At 52.8% G+C, this 12,642-nt stretch overlaps 1 protein-coding gene across 4 annotated transcripts in view; it reads right to left on the bottom strand.

The window, feature by feature from the left end:
- TSPAN18 (tetraspanin 18) overlaps nt 1–11,799 on the bottom strand; it is a 202,237-nt gene extending 190,438 nt beyond the window's left edge. For 2 of the 4 annotated variants that reach the window (XM_030828680.1, XM_030828676.1), the window contains exon 1: nt 11,511–11,655. The gene's annotated coding sequence lies outside the window, so the exon portion shown is untranslated. Of the gene's footprint in view, nt 1–10,623; nt 10,700–11,510 lie in introns of those variants that run through there. The other 2 variants (XM_030828679.1, XM_030828677.1) reach the window with 2 other exon arrangements.
- Nucleotides 11,800–12,642: the final 843 nt, after the last annotated feature.

The following is a 12,642-nucleotide window of genomic DNA, read 5'->3' as shown; positions in this document are numbered from 1 at the left end:
GCTTCCTGCACACTCATATTTAAGCCCTAACCCCTAGCACTTTGGAATATGAATGTTTTGGTAATTAAGTTACAATGAGGCCTTAAGGGTCCTAATCCAATCTGACTGGTATTCTTAGAAGAGAAGCTCTGGACACACAGGAGACACCAGGGAAAGGCTGTGTGAGGACACGGTGAGGAAGTGGCCATCTGAAGGAGAGAGACATCAGAAGGAACCAAACCTGCCAACACCATGGTCATGGACTTCCAGCCTCCCAAACTGGAGAAACAAATATTACATGAATTAATTTATATAATCCTCACAACTCATAAGTTATGTGTTATATTTAGTCACATTTTATGATGGGAAAATGAGGCACAGAGAGGTTGAGCAGCTTGTCCAAGGCTGCAGAGCAGGTACGTGATAAAGCTGGGGCTCCAGCCAGGGGGGCCCCAGCATTCCCACTGTAAAAAGCTCTTCTATTGGTGCATGAGATCTGATTTGTGAGGGCCTGGCACCCTGCAAGTAATCAACACATATTAGCTGTGATCATCTACAAGCCAAAGAACACGTAGGATTACCAGTAACCACCAGAACAACCTAAAAGAGACTGGCTTGCAGAGGAGAAAATGGAGAGAAGGCAGGAGGATTTCTCAGGCACCTTCTGAGACCCTACCAGGTGCCTGGGATACAAGGATGAACAGACAGGCACTGCCCCTGCCTTCCTGGGCTTACACCAAAGTGGAGGAAATAAATGTTAAAAAAAAAAATTACACAGAGAAGTCAATAATCATCCAAGAGTGACTAAACACCACTAAGGAGAGGACTGTGGAGCCATCTGAGCCTACAGATGGGAAATTTGGCCCATTAGGAAGTCAAGGAGGACTTCCTGGAGGAGGTAATGCGGGGGCTGGGATCCAAAGGATGAGGAGGAGTCACGTAACTAAAGAGGGAGGAAAAAGCAGTCCAGGGGAGGAAGATCACAAAGATTGGTCCATGAAGGTAGAGGCAAGAGAAGAAAACAAGCGGCAGATGGGCTGGAGAAGAGGGCGTGAGGCTTGGGTGGGGAGGGGGCAGAGGCCACATGAAAGCCTTTTGAACACAACGGAGAATCCATCGAAGGGTTTTAAGCAAGGCGGCTAACACGACCACATTACACAACAGATGTTTTCCTAACAAAGTGTGTAAGCTGAACTTCTGTATTGCTTTTTAAGGCAGAAGGAAGCAGTGGGAACCTTAGAGTTAACTTGTCTATAAGTTGAATGCAGACTTTTTTTTTTTTTTTTTTTTGAGACGGAGTCTCGCTCTGTTCCCCAGGCTGGAGTGCAGTGGCGCGATCTCGGCTCACTGCAAGCTCCGCTTCCCGGGTTCACGCCATTCTCCTGCCTCAGCCTCTCCGAGTAGCTGGGACTACAGGCACCCGCCACCACTCCCGGCTAATTTTTTTTTTGTATTTTTAGTAGAGACGGGGTTTCACCGTGGTCTCGATCTCCTGACCTCGTGATCCGCCCGCCTCGGCCTCCCAAAGTGCTGGGATTACAAGCATGAGCCACCGCGCCCGGCTGAATGCAGACTTTTGAATCCAGCTGGCATTTTCATAGATCGGGCTCCCTAAAATGAGGTACGCCTATTGATTTATCACACTGGGGAAGGGCGGGCCTTTCTGGTGTGCTGGAGACGTCGGGGAGTGCCTCTGGTGGCTGTGTCATGGGAGAAACCCCACATTCTGAATGTGATCTTCCCACTCAGCCACCATGACCTGCTTCCTGCGGTGACCACAATCTTCCCAGACCCCCTTCTCAGCTTCTCCTCATCCCCCAACCCAACTTGTCCTTTGCGTCCATGAGGTGGCCTTTCTGTCCTGGATGCCCTGAGCATTTTCATGGCATTCTACGGCTCCCTTTGGGCTTTGGTGCTATGGCCTCCCCATGCCCCCACATAAGAGGGGCTTAGGGGCAGAGGCCTTGGTACATAGCAAGGAGGGATGGAATCCCAAAGAAGCTATAGCTAAGAATCTACCCATTCAATCATTCATTTCCTCATTCATTCAGCATGTGAGCATCCGTTCAACCCCAGGCACTGAGCTCCATGCTGCAGGCTCCATGGAAAACCAAACAGAAACATCTCCGCCCTCATTCTATGGAGGAAAACAGATGACAAATAAAATATTTAAAGTAATCCTAACATTCATTGAATACTTTTCATGTACCACATTCCATCCCAAGAGATATATTTATGCATTTTAATCAAACCTATGAGTTAAAATGGAGTCAGAGAGAACTTAAGTGATTTGTCAAAGATCAAACAAAGGTCATAGTGTGAGGCTGAACTGGCATTTGAACCCAGGTGCTGCGTTCAGAATGTATCCTAACCCTCCACAGCAGGTTGCCTCCCCTGCTTCCTTGCACCCAGATGAGGCTGCATATCAGAGTCCTCCAGCCTCCACAGCTAAACCCCCAGACCCTCCTGAGCCCGGAGAGAAGGGCTCGGACCTGAGAGTCATCTCCTGAGCCTCCCAGGGACCCTCCCTATTCAGATGCCCAGATACTCTCCTGGGGAGAGAAGCCCAAATTGCAAAAGTCACCGTGACTTCTGGTGCTAAAATGGAACCCAGCAAAAACACCAAGCAAGAAAAATCCATCTCAACTGATATTCTCAACTTGCGAGGAGACGGAGCTGGCAGGCAACTCCAGAAAGGCGAGTTGAAAGAATGTACGTGGTGCCTTTCATTCAGTCAACTCAAACAATTATTTCTAGAAAACATTCTAGCTCCAGCTGGTTGTAATTTCTATATGCTGATGGTTCCTGGGAGGCATCCCATCCAGGCAGCAGAGATGAATAACACAACCGGCAAACACTTAGCTGTGGACAGAGTGTGTTTTGACACAGACATTCACCTCCTTTGATGCTCAGGACTAGGCTATGAGGTAGGTGTACAAACCTACTGTAATAGTAAGAGGAATGAAATGCATAGAGAGTAATTTGCCAATACTTACTAGTTGTATAGGTGTATGAACTTGGGCAAATTACATAACCTTTTTGTGCTGACTTCTTTGACTGTAAATAGAGCAATACTACTACCACCTCTATGGATTGATCTGTGTACCCCAAAAAGATATGTTGACAGCCTAACCCCTGGCTGTCAGGAACTTCGCAGATGTAATCAGGTTAAGAGGAGGTCATTACGGTGGGCCCTAATACAACATGACTGGTGTCCCTATAAGAAAAGGAGAAGCAGACACACAGGAAGAATGTCATGCAATGATGGAGGGAGGCATCTACCAGCCAAAGAACACAGAGGGTTGCCAGTAACCACCAGAAGCTAGGAAGAGGCAAAGAGGACCTTTCCCTAGAGCCCTCAGGCAGAGCATGTTCCTGCCAACACCTTGACTGCAGGCTTTTCGCTTCCAGAACTGTGAGAATAAGTTTCTGTTGTTTTAAGCCACCTAGTTTATGGTGCTGTCACGGCTGCCGCAGGAAACCAATAAGCCACCTCAAAGGGCTCTGGAGCTGCCTCAGAGCTGCTGCCCCTGCACCACAGAAGCTAAGGTCTGGATGCAGGAGTGAGTGAGGTGCCTGAGGGCCCCAAGGTGCCACAGTCACAGCCATCCCTGGCCTCTGTGCCTGAGTCAGCATAAATCCAGCTGCAGGGGAAGGCTACACTCTTCGATGACCCCAGGAACAAGTGTCCACTATGCTCAGGAGAAGAATGCGCATCTCAGAATCCTGTCTTGAGAGACCATCCTCTTCCTAACCACAGGCCCCTCCACTCCCCGGGTCCAACCTGCCCAGCTCTTCTCCACCGGTACCATGGAGGGCGGTGTTTCTGTTTGGACTGGAGAAATGCCTCATTCCCCAAGGGCTAAGACGCCAGCCAATGAGCAAGTTCCCTGGGCCTGCCCTACTGGGGGAGCCCTAAATGTCAGGCAGCAGGTGGCCCAGTGCACTTGGCCCATTAGAGCACGCTGCAATCTGTCCCCCCAGAAGGAAAGGCAGCAACACAGGGCAGGGTAGAGGAGCCTCTCTCAGCAGCACCCCCAGCCCTGCACCCGCTGTGGGAGTTAGACATGAAAAGATGGGTCTAAATCCAAGACCCAGGGCTCCAAATTCTTCTCCCCTTTCAAATGGAAGCCATATTAGTTCAACACAAGAGTCCAGCCCAAGGCTGCTGGGAAGGGAAGTGGGTGCCTCTCCTTCTAAGGACCAGGAGTCCAAGCACATGTGCCCACTTCTAGCACCTCCCCAGGCACTCACTGTTCCCTTGCCAAGGGCAGCTCTTCCTCTTACTCAAGGGGGAGAGAAGAGGTGCAAACACGACACCTACCATGTGCCAGGTACTTGACTCGCTTTTTAGCTTTCCTATATTCTTGCGATTTTGCGGAGGAGAAAACTGAGACAGGCTGAGAGAGATGAACAAGTGTTAAGTAGAGCAGTCAGGATTTGAACCTAGGTCTGGACATCTTACTGTCCACAGAAAAGCAGACCTGGAAAGCCTCCTAGGGCCCCATCTTAGTCCGTGTGTGTTCCTATAAAGAAATATGCAAGGCTGGGTGATTTATAAAGGAAAAGGGTTTGTTTGGCTCATGGTTCTGCAGGTGGTACACGAAGCATGGTGCCAGCATGTGCTTCTGGAGAGGGCCTCAGGCTGCTTCCACTCAGGGCAGAAGGTGAAGGGGAGCTGGCATGTGCAGAGATCACGTGGTGAGAGGTGAAGCAAGAGAGAGGGGAGGGAGGAGCCAGGCTCTTTAACAATCAGCTCTCCTGGGAACTGACAGCATGAGAACTCACTTGAAGAAGGGCACCAGGCCACTCAGGAGGGATCCGCCCCCATGACCCAAACATCCCCCAAACCTCCAACAGTGGGGATCAAATTTCAACATGAGATTTGGAGGGTCAAACAAACCAAACTATAGCAGGACCCTCCACTTCCCTGCCCACTCTCACAAGGACACAATGGGCCAGCATGGAGGTACGTAGGTGGATGGGAGCTGCAGGTAGCAGCACCAGGTGTGCCTTGGAGGGGTACCCCAAAGCTTGGCTGCACAGTAATTCCCAAAGCGGCCCAAATGTGGGGCCCAAATTCTTATGGCTCTCCCTATGAATACCTAAGACTCTGGCTTGTCTCACCTCATGGCCAGACCCTTCTCCCTTAGTTTCCAGATAGTTCCTGCAACCTCCCCTCCTCACCATCCATAAAATGAATACAGATACTCCACCCTATTGAAGAATGTGGGGAGGAGACAGGAGCAGAAGTGGGTTCTGAAAGATCCTAGGAGACATGCTGGAAAAAGTTCTCAGAGCAGCAAATTTCAGTAAAGCCAAAGGAAGTCATGGGAGAACTGGGCTGAAGATTCAGGGCCTGGCTTATAGTGCCCTTGCCATGCATGGACTCACCTCCCTCTGGTATGTTATAGGCATAATATGATCTGCCCAGAAATAATTTCAATATACACAGTCTGTAATCTATAAAGAACAATGCACATCAGGGATTATTAGGGAAAGGAAGCTTCTATGTGTTAACAACCAACAACATACCAGGTCTATACTAGAAGCTTTAAATGCATCATCTCAATTGATCCTTAAAGCACTCCACTAGGGTAAATGTAAATGCAGAGACTTAGTGCTCATCAAATATCCATGTACTTCCTTACATTCTCAGCCTCCCTGGGGGCTGGTTTGGTGCCAGATGACAGTTCTGACCAAGGTGCTGGAGGTGAAGTGATGTGTGTCACCTCCTGGCCAAAGCAGTTGAGTATTAGTGTGGCTTTCCCTTCTCCCTCTTCCTCATGTGCAGTAACTTTCGATGCCACATACTTTAGAAGGGGCAGTTACAAAGATGGTGGACTCATCATCTTTGGAGCCTGGGCCCCCTGAGTGACTGTGAGGAACAGGGACCCATGTTAGACAAGTAATGTGATCAGGAGTTAATCGTGTTGTTAAGCCACCGAGATTTTAGAGTCATCTGTGGTTGCTGTTATTCTGATTTTCACAGATAAGGAAGCCAAGGCCACACAGCCAGTAAACTGCAGAATCGGGATTCAAATTTCAGATCTGTGACTCCAATATGCATCCTCTTTCCATTACAACCTTTTGTTGTTTAATAAGATCATTCCCCCCTCTAACCCCTCCATAAGCAGCCGTGTCCCAAAAAACTCTTACTCATCACTGTCCCCAAGATGCCTGAGTAATCCATGCGGGACAAAAACGGAATCTCATAAGGTGCTCTGAGCCTGGAAGATGATCAAAGGTGGGGAGGAGGGGGCTTGATTCAGTCTAAGAGATATCATTCCTGGGGCTTTTCGGCTCACAGGAGGTTTTGATACAAGAGGAAATAGAATATAGTGGTTTAGCACACAGGATAAGAGAATCAGATCAACCAAGGATCAAATCCCAATCCCACCACTTACTCTGAATTCTTCCTGAGCCTTCACTCTCTAATCTACAGAATGGGGGCAGTACCTAAACCATCCTTGTAGGCGGAGACAGGATGAAGCATTGTCAAGCTCCTGGCGGACGGCAGCATTCCCCAAGTGTCTGCCCCCATGATAATCATCTCTGGGATATCTCAGAGCAGCAGCCGTGCTGGAACAAGATGAGGCAGAGGCCCAGCCTGGCCTGTCCCCTCCCAAGCTGCTGGAAGAGGCTGCCCCAGCCAGCATGGCCAATAAGGTCCAAAGCTTTAGACCACAGACCTGGCCCAGCCCACGTCCTTGGAGCAGACCATGGGCAGAACACAAAAAGGGATTCAGGGCCAGCCAGACATAAAGCAACACAACAGAAGAACCAGATTATTTATCTTAAAGTCGAAAGTGTCTTCTAGGAAGATGGCCTTTTATTTGGGTGACTCTGGGAGAGGCTGATCAGCTTAAACACATTATCTGCACATATGGTTTTCATACCATGGTGAAGGGTGGGAAACAAAGGGTGGAAGGGAAAGGACAGGCAAATGCTAGCTGATGAAATATCATCCCTCAACTGCCAGGAGCCAGGATATTGTCAGTGACGTCAAATTGGGCTTCTTGCCATGGGGACGGGGCTACCATGAGCATAGCCACAAGATTCAGGAGTCCCTCAATGAGGCAGAGAAAGGAAGGAAAGAACCAAAAAAGCAACTTATTCACCCTTGCCTTCTACCCCAAAGACAGATTCTCTCTCTCTCTCTCTCTCTCTCTCTCTCTCTCTCTCTCTCTCACACACACACACACACACACACACACACATAATCCAGGCCCCATAAAACTAGAAAGGACCAAAGTTAATCCCTCCCATTTCACAATAATAGTAATAATGATAATCATGACAATGATGATGACAGTGAACACTTATTGATCACTTACTATATGCCAGGCATTATGCTAAACGTTTTACTAGTTTTATCTCAAAGACTATCCACAACAATCTGATGGGGTATTACTAGTTCCATTTTACAAATCAGGAGATGGAGGCACCAGGGGTTGAATGGTCTAAGGTCACACAACTGATATGAAGGATAAAGCCAACAGGCAAATCCAGGCAGTTTAACCACCACGCACTGCTGCCTCTAAAGAAATAGAGAAACCGAGGCTCAGAGAGGGGCTGTGACTCACACAAGGCCACATCGCTCCATCTGTAACAGTATCAGGGCTAGAACACAAGTCTCCCAGTGCCTGGTTCAGCTACCTTTCTGCTCCATCCCGTTGCCTTTTGTACACACTTGCCCACCACCAGTGAACACGTTTTTGCTCCTCTCCAAGTTGTTGAATTCACGAATTAAGCCAGCAGTCTCGGGTGCAGACCAGGGGCAAGAGCTGGATCTCAAGACAACAAGTACCCAGATGAAAGACCAGCCCTGCCAGCTGCAAACACAGGCTCACCATCTTACTCTCCCATTCTTTATAAAAAGTGTTTCAAATGCCAGGTGCGGTGGCTCACATCTGTAATCTCAGCACTTTGGGAGGCCAAGGCAGGCGAATCACGAGGTCAGGAGTTCGAGACCAGCCTGACCAACATGGTGAAACCCGTCTCTACTAAAAATACAAAAAAAATTAGCCGGGCGTGGTGGCACACACCTGTAATCCCAGCTACTGGGGAGGCTGAGGCAGGAGAATCACTTGAACCCAGGAGGCGGAGGGTTGCAGTGAGCCGAGATTGCACCACTGCACTCCAGCCTGGGCAACAGAGCAAGACTCTGTCTCAAAAAGAAAAAAAAAAAAAAAAGTGTTTCATGATCCACCCCCACTCCCTCAGATGGAGCGCTACTGCAGGTCCAAGGTGCCAGACCGGGTGGCAGGAGGAGCCCAAGCTGGTGCATTTGCTCAATGGCATCAGGTGGTAGAAATGCCTGATCAATGGGTGTCATCTGCTCCGTGGGACCAGAGTGCTGGTTTCCAAGGCCCCCTCCCTGTGCTGCACCCCAGCTGAGCATGAACACATGTTCCTGATTTTCCCTCTCAATGGCTGATGAAATAGGCCAGAAGAGCAGCCCTCCTGAAAGGGAGAGGTCCCTAAAACCTGCAGCCCAGGAACTGAAAGGGCTCTTCCCAAGGAAGAGTGGGGAGCGAGCCTGCAGACTAACATGGGGATCCCAGCAGGGACTGCTTACAGACATTCCCCTCTCTACCCAAAACTGCTGGGCACTTTGTCCTTCAGCTCTGATGACAGGAGCTGGTTTCTGAATCTGCTGCATTCACTCAACGCAGGATTTTGCTGTGTACAGGCGGGCAGAGAGAGGCAAACCAGCCCGGAGAGGCACCTTCCACTGAATGGAAGGCGGAAGGAATGGAGCAGGGCTTCCCAGCCCCCTAAAAGGTTAGACTCTCCTGCTCTAAGTTGCAAGATGGCTCAGAATCTCCTCAGCCAATATATTCATTTTACAGACTGAAGAAGCAGGCTCAAGAGGGGAAATAACTTGCCCAAGGCCACATGGATGACTCAGAAGAGCTAGATTTCAAATCTGCGATTTTCCCTCTTCCTGGCACCCCCTCCCACACATCCTTCAATTAATCCCGTGTCCCTACCCAGCGCCCTGCCCTCCAACACACCCCTCAGACCATTAAAATCTCATTTTTTAAAGGGCAGAGGGTTCCTTCCTGGACTCAGCCCAAGGTGTCCTAAACCCAACCCCAAGGTATTCTAAACCCAACTAACTTCCACTTCTAGAAAGTGTCCTGGAGCCTTCAATGATGTGCTACCATTTCAGCCTAGGGTTGGGTAAAAGCACCACATATACTGGCTGTTTGAATGGGTTTGGGCACAAGGGAGACAAGGAAACAGAGTGTCCAAGACTTGAAATGTTGCTAAATCAGAGATCTTGGCGTTTGCCTGGGAGAAGACTGAACCCACACAAGATACTTTAAGCCCAAACACAGACTTTAGTAGCCCTTGGGGAGCTTCAATTCCCTCTCCAATTCAGGAAAAGTGGGGTGGGGGTGGGGAGAAGAGGGGAGGGACAGAACAGGGGAAACGCTGGCCTTCTAGGGGCCCCATGCTCCCAGGCAGGTTCCCAGGCAGGGCTGGTCCATGCAGGCTTCCCTCCACAGAAAAACAAGAGTCACTAAAAGCAAAACACAACAAAAAAAACTTCTTTTGTTTTCCAGCCCCCTGGAATGTCTTAAAGACCTATCCAGAGACAGCAGGCTTCTCCACCCTTTCCTTTCTCTCCTCTCTCCTCCTCCTCTTCTATTCAAAATAAAAATTATGCTGATCTGTCTTTACGGGCAACTTTGTCCTGGAGCATTTCGGTAGCATCCAACAAAAACATGTGGCAGACTACACTGAACGAAGGAACCTCATCTCTTTCAGGGACCCCCATTTCCCCCACCTTTGTAAGGGACATTAAGGACATGGGAGCACGAGGGGGGCTGCCCAAGGAGCACAGGTTACCAGCCAAGAGAAAGATGAAAACTTCTACCAACCACAATGAGGCCATGGCACAATCTATGATTTGCTCCTTTGCACCCACTTGGGGTGATGGGAGGAGGGAGGGAACTGGAGAGAAAGATGAGACAATAGTCCTTCCAGTGTCCCTTCAATGTTAGCCCCACACAAGACAAAGATGACATTCCTCAGAGATGCCAGCAGCCGTCGACTTCCCAAGGCACAGACACATAGACTCAACATACAGGGACCCTGAGGCCAGATAACTGGGACCCAGGGCAGATTTCCACCAATAATTGTGAAATGACCAGACGAATGTGGCCTAGAGACCACAGACCCAGGGGATGAGGGTCGGGGCCAGAGCTCGTTGACTGCTGAGAAATTTAACACTTCAGCCTGGACTGCTGAAGTCTTTAAGGCCCCATCCACCACCGCCTGCCCTGTGCCTCCCAGTTTACTTGTGCCCAGAGAGAGGATACCCCAAGACCCCCATCCTGCCTTCACCAGACAGGGATTCGGCCAGATCCAGGGAACAAAGATGCAACTTTTACAAAAAGGGTGCATGCATTTTGGGGTTTGGGTTTCTGCAACTCCAAGAAGCGTCAAAAAGTTAATTCCCCAACCCACTCTCTCTGCACCAATTCGCAGTTGTAGTTTCTTACGTCTTTTTCTGGGGGTAAATTTCTTACTCATCCACTTGCCCTGCCAGCCTTCCCGAGAAAAATCACATCCTGACTTCCAGCCTTTCCAGCCCACGGCGCAGTTATAACTGTGAACCCTTCGCCTCACCCTTGGTCCCGCTCCCCCGTCTGGCTAGTGTAGGGCGGGCTCCTCGGGGCGGGACCCCGCGTAAGTTGGGCGTCTGTGGTCCCTGCGTCCTGGATGTCGGCGCAGTTGCCTCGCAGGAGCCGGAACGCGCTTCCTGCGGGCGAGGGCCGGGGCAGTGCGCCCCCTGGCGGGAGCCCACTCACCTCACTCCAGCAGGACCCGGAGCCGGAGCGATCCCACCGGAGCCGAGCACCCTACCCCTAAATCTGGACATGCCCCAGCCTCCCACCCACCCAGCACCCCATGGAGTCTCCGCTTCCCCAAACCGCACACTCCTAAGGAATAAGGGGGGGTCCTGGAGGAACGCGTGGCGCCTCCGCCCCGCCTCGCCCCGCCCCGCCCCGCTGCCAGGGACCCCAAAGGCAGCCCGCCCTCAGTGCCGCTGCCGGGCCCCACAGCCCTCCCGGCCCCGATCCCCGCTCCCAGTCCCTGGTCCCTCCCTGTCCTACCGGGTGGCGTGGCGAGCAGCCCCTTTCCGGGCGCAGCCCTGGCCGAAACCCCGAACCTTGCAACCACACCTGCCACCCCGCGCCGTTCTCCAGAAGCCCCCACTCCCCCACCCGGAGCGTTGGGAACCCACCGGCTCTGCACCTGTCCTCGGCGCAGCCCCCGGCCCTCGGCGGACTCCGGGCAGGCAAGGGGCGACACCGTCCCCGGCCCCCCGACCCCCGCGTGCTAGTTTGACTGGAACTTGGTTGCTGGGCTTCCCGGGACCGTCCCGGGATCCCTACTCCACCCCACTCCCCCGCCGCGTCCAGCAGCACCCCCGAGGCGGCGGGTGGGGGTCCCCAGGTCCCTGGGGACGCGGCGGCGGCGTGCGGAGGGCACGGAGATGCGGAGCCCCATACCTTCCAGCGGCGGCGGCCGGACCCCGCGCCAACTCCCGCCGGCGGCCGGGGGGAAACTTTCCTGGTCGGAGGGGCGCGCTCGCAACTTGCCCGGCGCCGGCTGCCTTCCCGGCGGTGGCGGCGCCTCCGGGTACCCGCGGCGCGAGGCGGCGGTGCTCGCTCGGGGCTCGGGGCTGGGACCGGGGCCGGGGCCGGGGCCGGGGCTCCGGCGGCCTCGCGCGGCTCCGCGGTGGATCGCTCGGCGCTACGTCCGCCCCGCAGCCTGGAGCCCCGCGACGCCGGCGGCAGCTGCACGCCCGCCAGCCCGCCGGCCCCACCTCCGCCGCCGTCCGTCCCTCCCCTCCCCCGCGCTCCCTCCTCCTCCCCAAACCTCCGCCCCTCCCGGCTCCAGCCGCCGCTGCTGTCGAGAAGCGTGTCTCCGCGGGCTGCCCCTAGCCTCCTGCCAGCCTCCGCCTCCGCCTCCAGCCCCGCGTCCAGGCCTTGTCTGGGGGTCCCTGCGCCCACCCTCTGCCCATCTCCCCTTCCTCCGCCTCCGACCACCTCCCGCTCTGCTCGCGGGCCCTCGCTGCGTCTGAATTCGGAAGATCGTTGCGGGAGTGGGGAGAGGGGCATGCTGGACCCGAAGTGTTTATTCCAGGGGAACTTTCAGCTGACCCCGGAACCCAAACGCAGGGCTTGGGGTGAGATCCTCGGTCCCGATCGGGCTCCACGGCTTCCCGCTGCCGGGCGAAGTACCTGTTGAAAGCCTGGGGAACTCACTCTCCTCTGACTTGCAGATAAGAAAGGGGACTTCCAGCATGGAGGGGCCTGACCCCAGGTCAGATGCAAATGACTTGATTGCAAGGGGCCACATCTGTGTCTCCGGCCTCAGGGCTGAGGTTCTTGCGGTGCTGGGGAGCTTATCTTTTCTTCTCCGTACTGCTGCCACAGCAGCACCGGCTCCCAACCCCTGACATGACTTGCCTGAGACTTTTAACCTCTAATCCTCCTCTAAACTACCCGGCCCTGCCCCAGACAAAACGGAGAAGCAAGCAGATCAAAGCTGACAGCCCAAGTGAAAGTGCTGATGACAGGGGCTGGGATCGCCCACTCCTCTTCCCCTTGGCAACTCTGTTTTGAGTCCCAGCTGGAA

Source organism: Nomascus leucogenys, chromosome 15 (genome assembly GCF_006542625.1).
Source record: "Nomascus leucogenys isolate Asia chromosome 15, Asia_NLE_v1, whole genome shotgun sequence".
Classification (NCBI taxonomy): Eukaryota; Metazoa; Chordata; class Mammalia; order Primates; family Hylobatidae; genus Nomascus; species Nomascus leucogenys.
The sequence above is the reverse complement of the archived record's forward strand: the minus strand, read 5'-3'. Positions and strand labels throughout refer to the sequence as shown.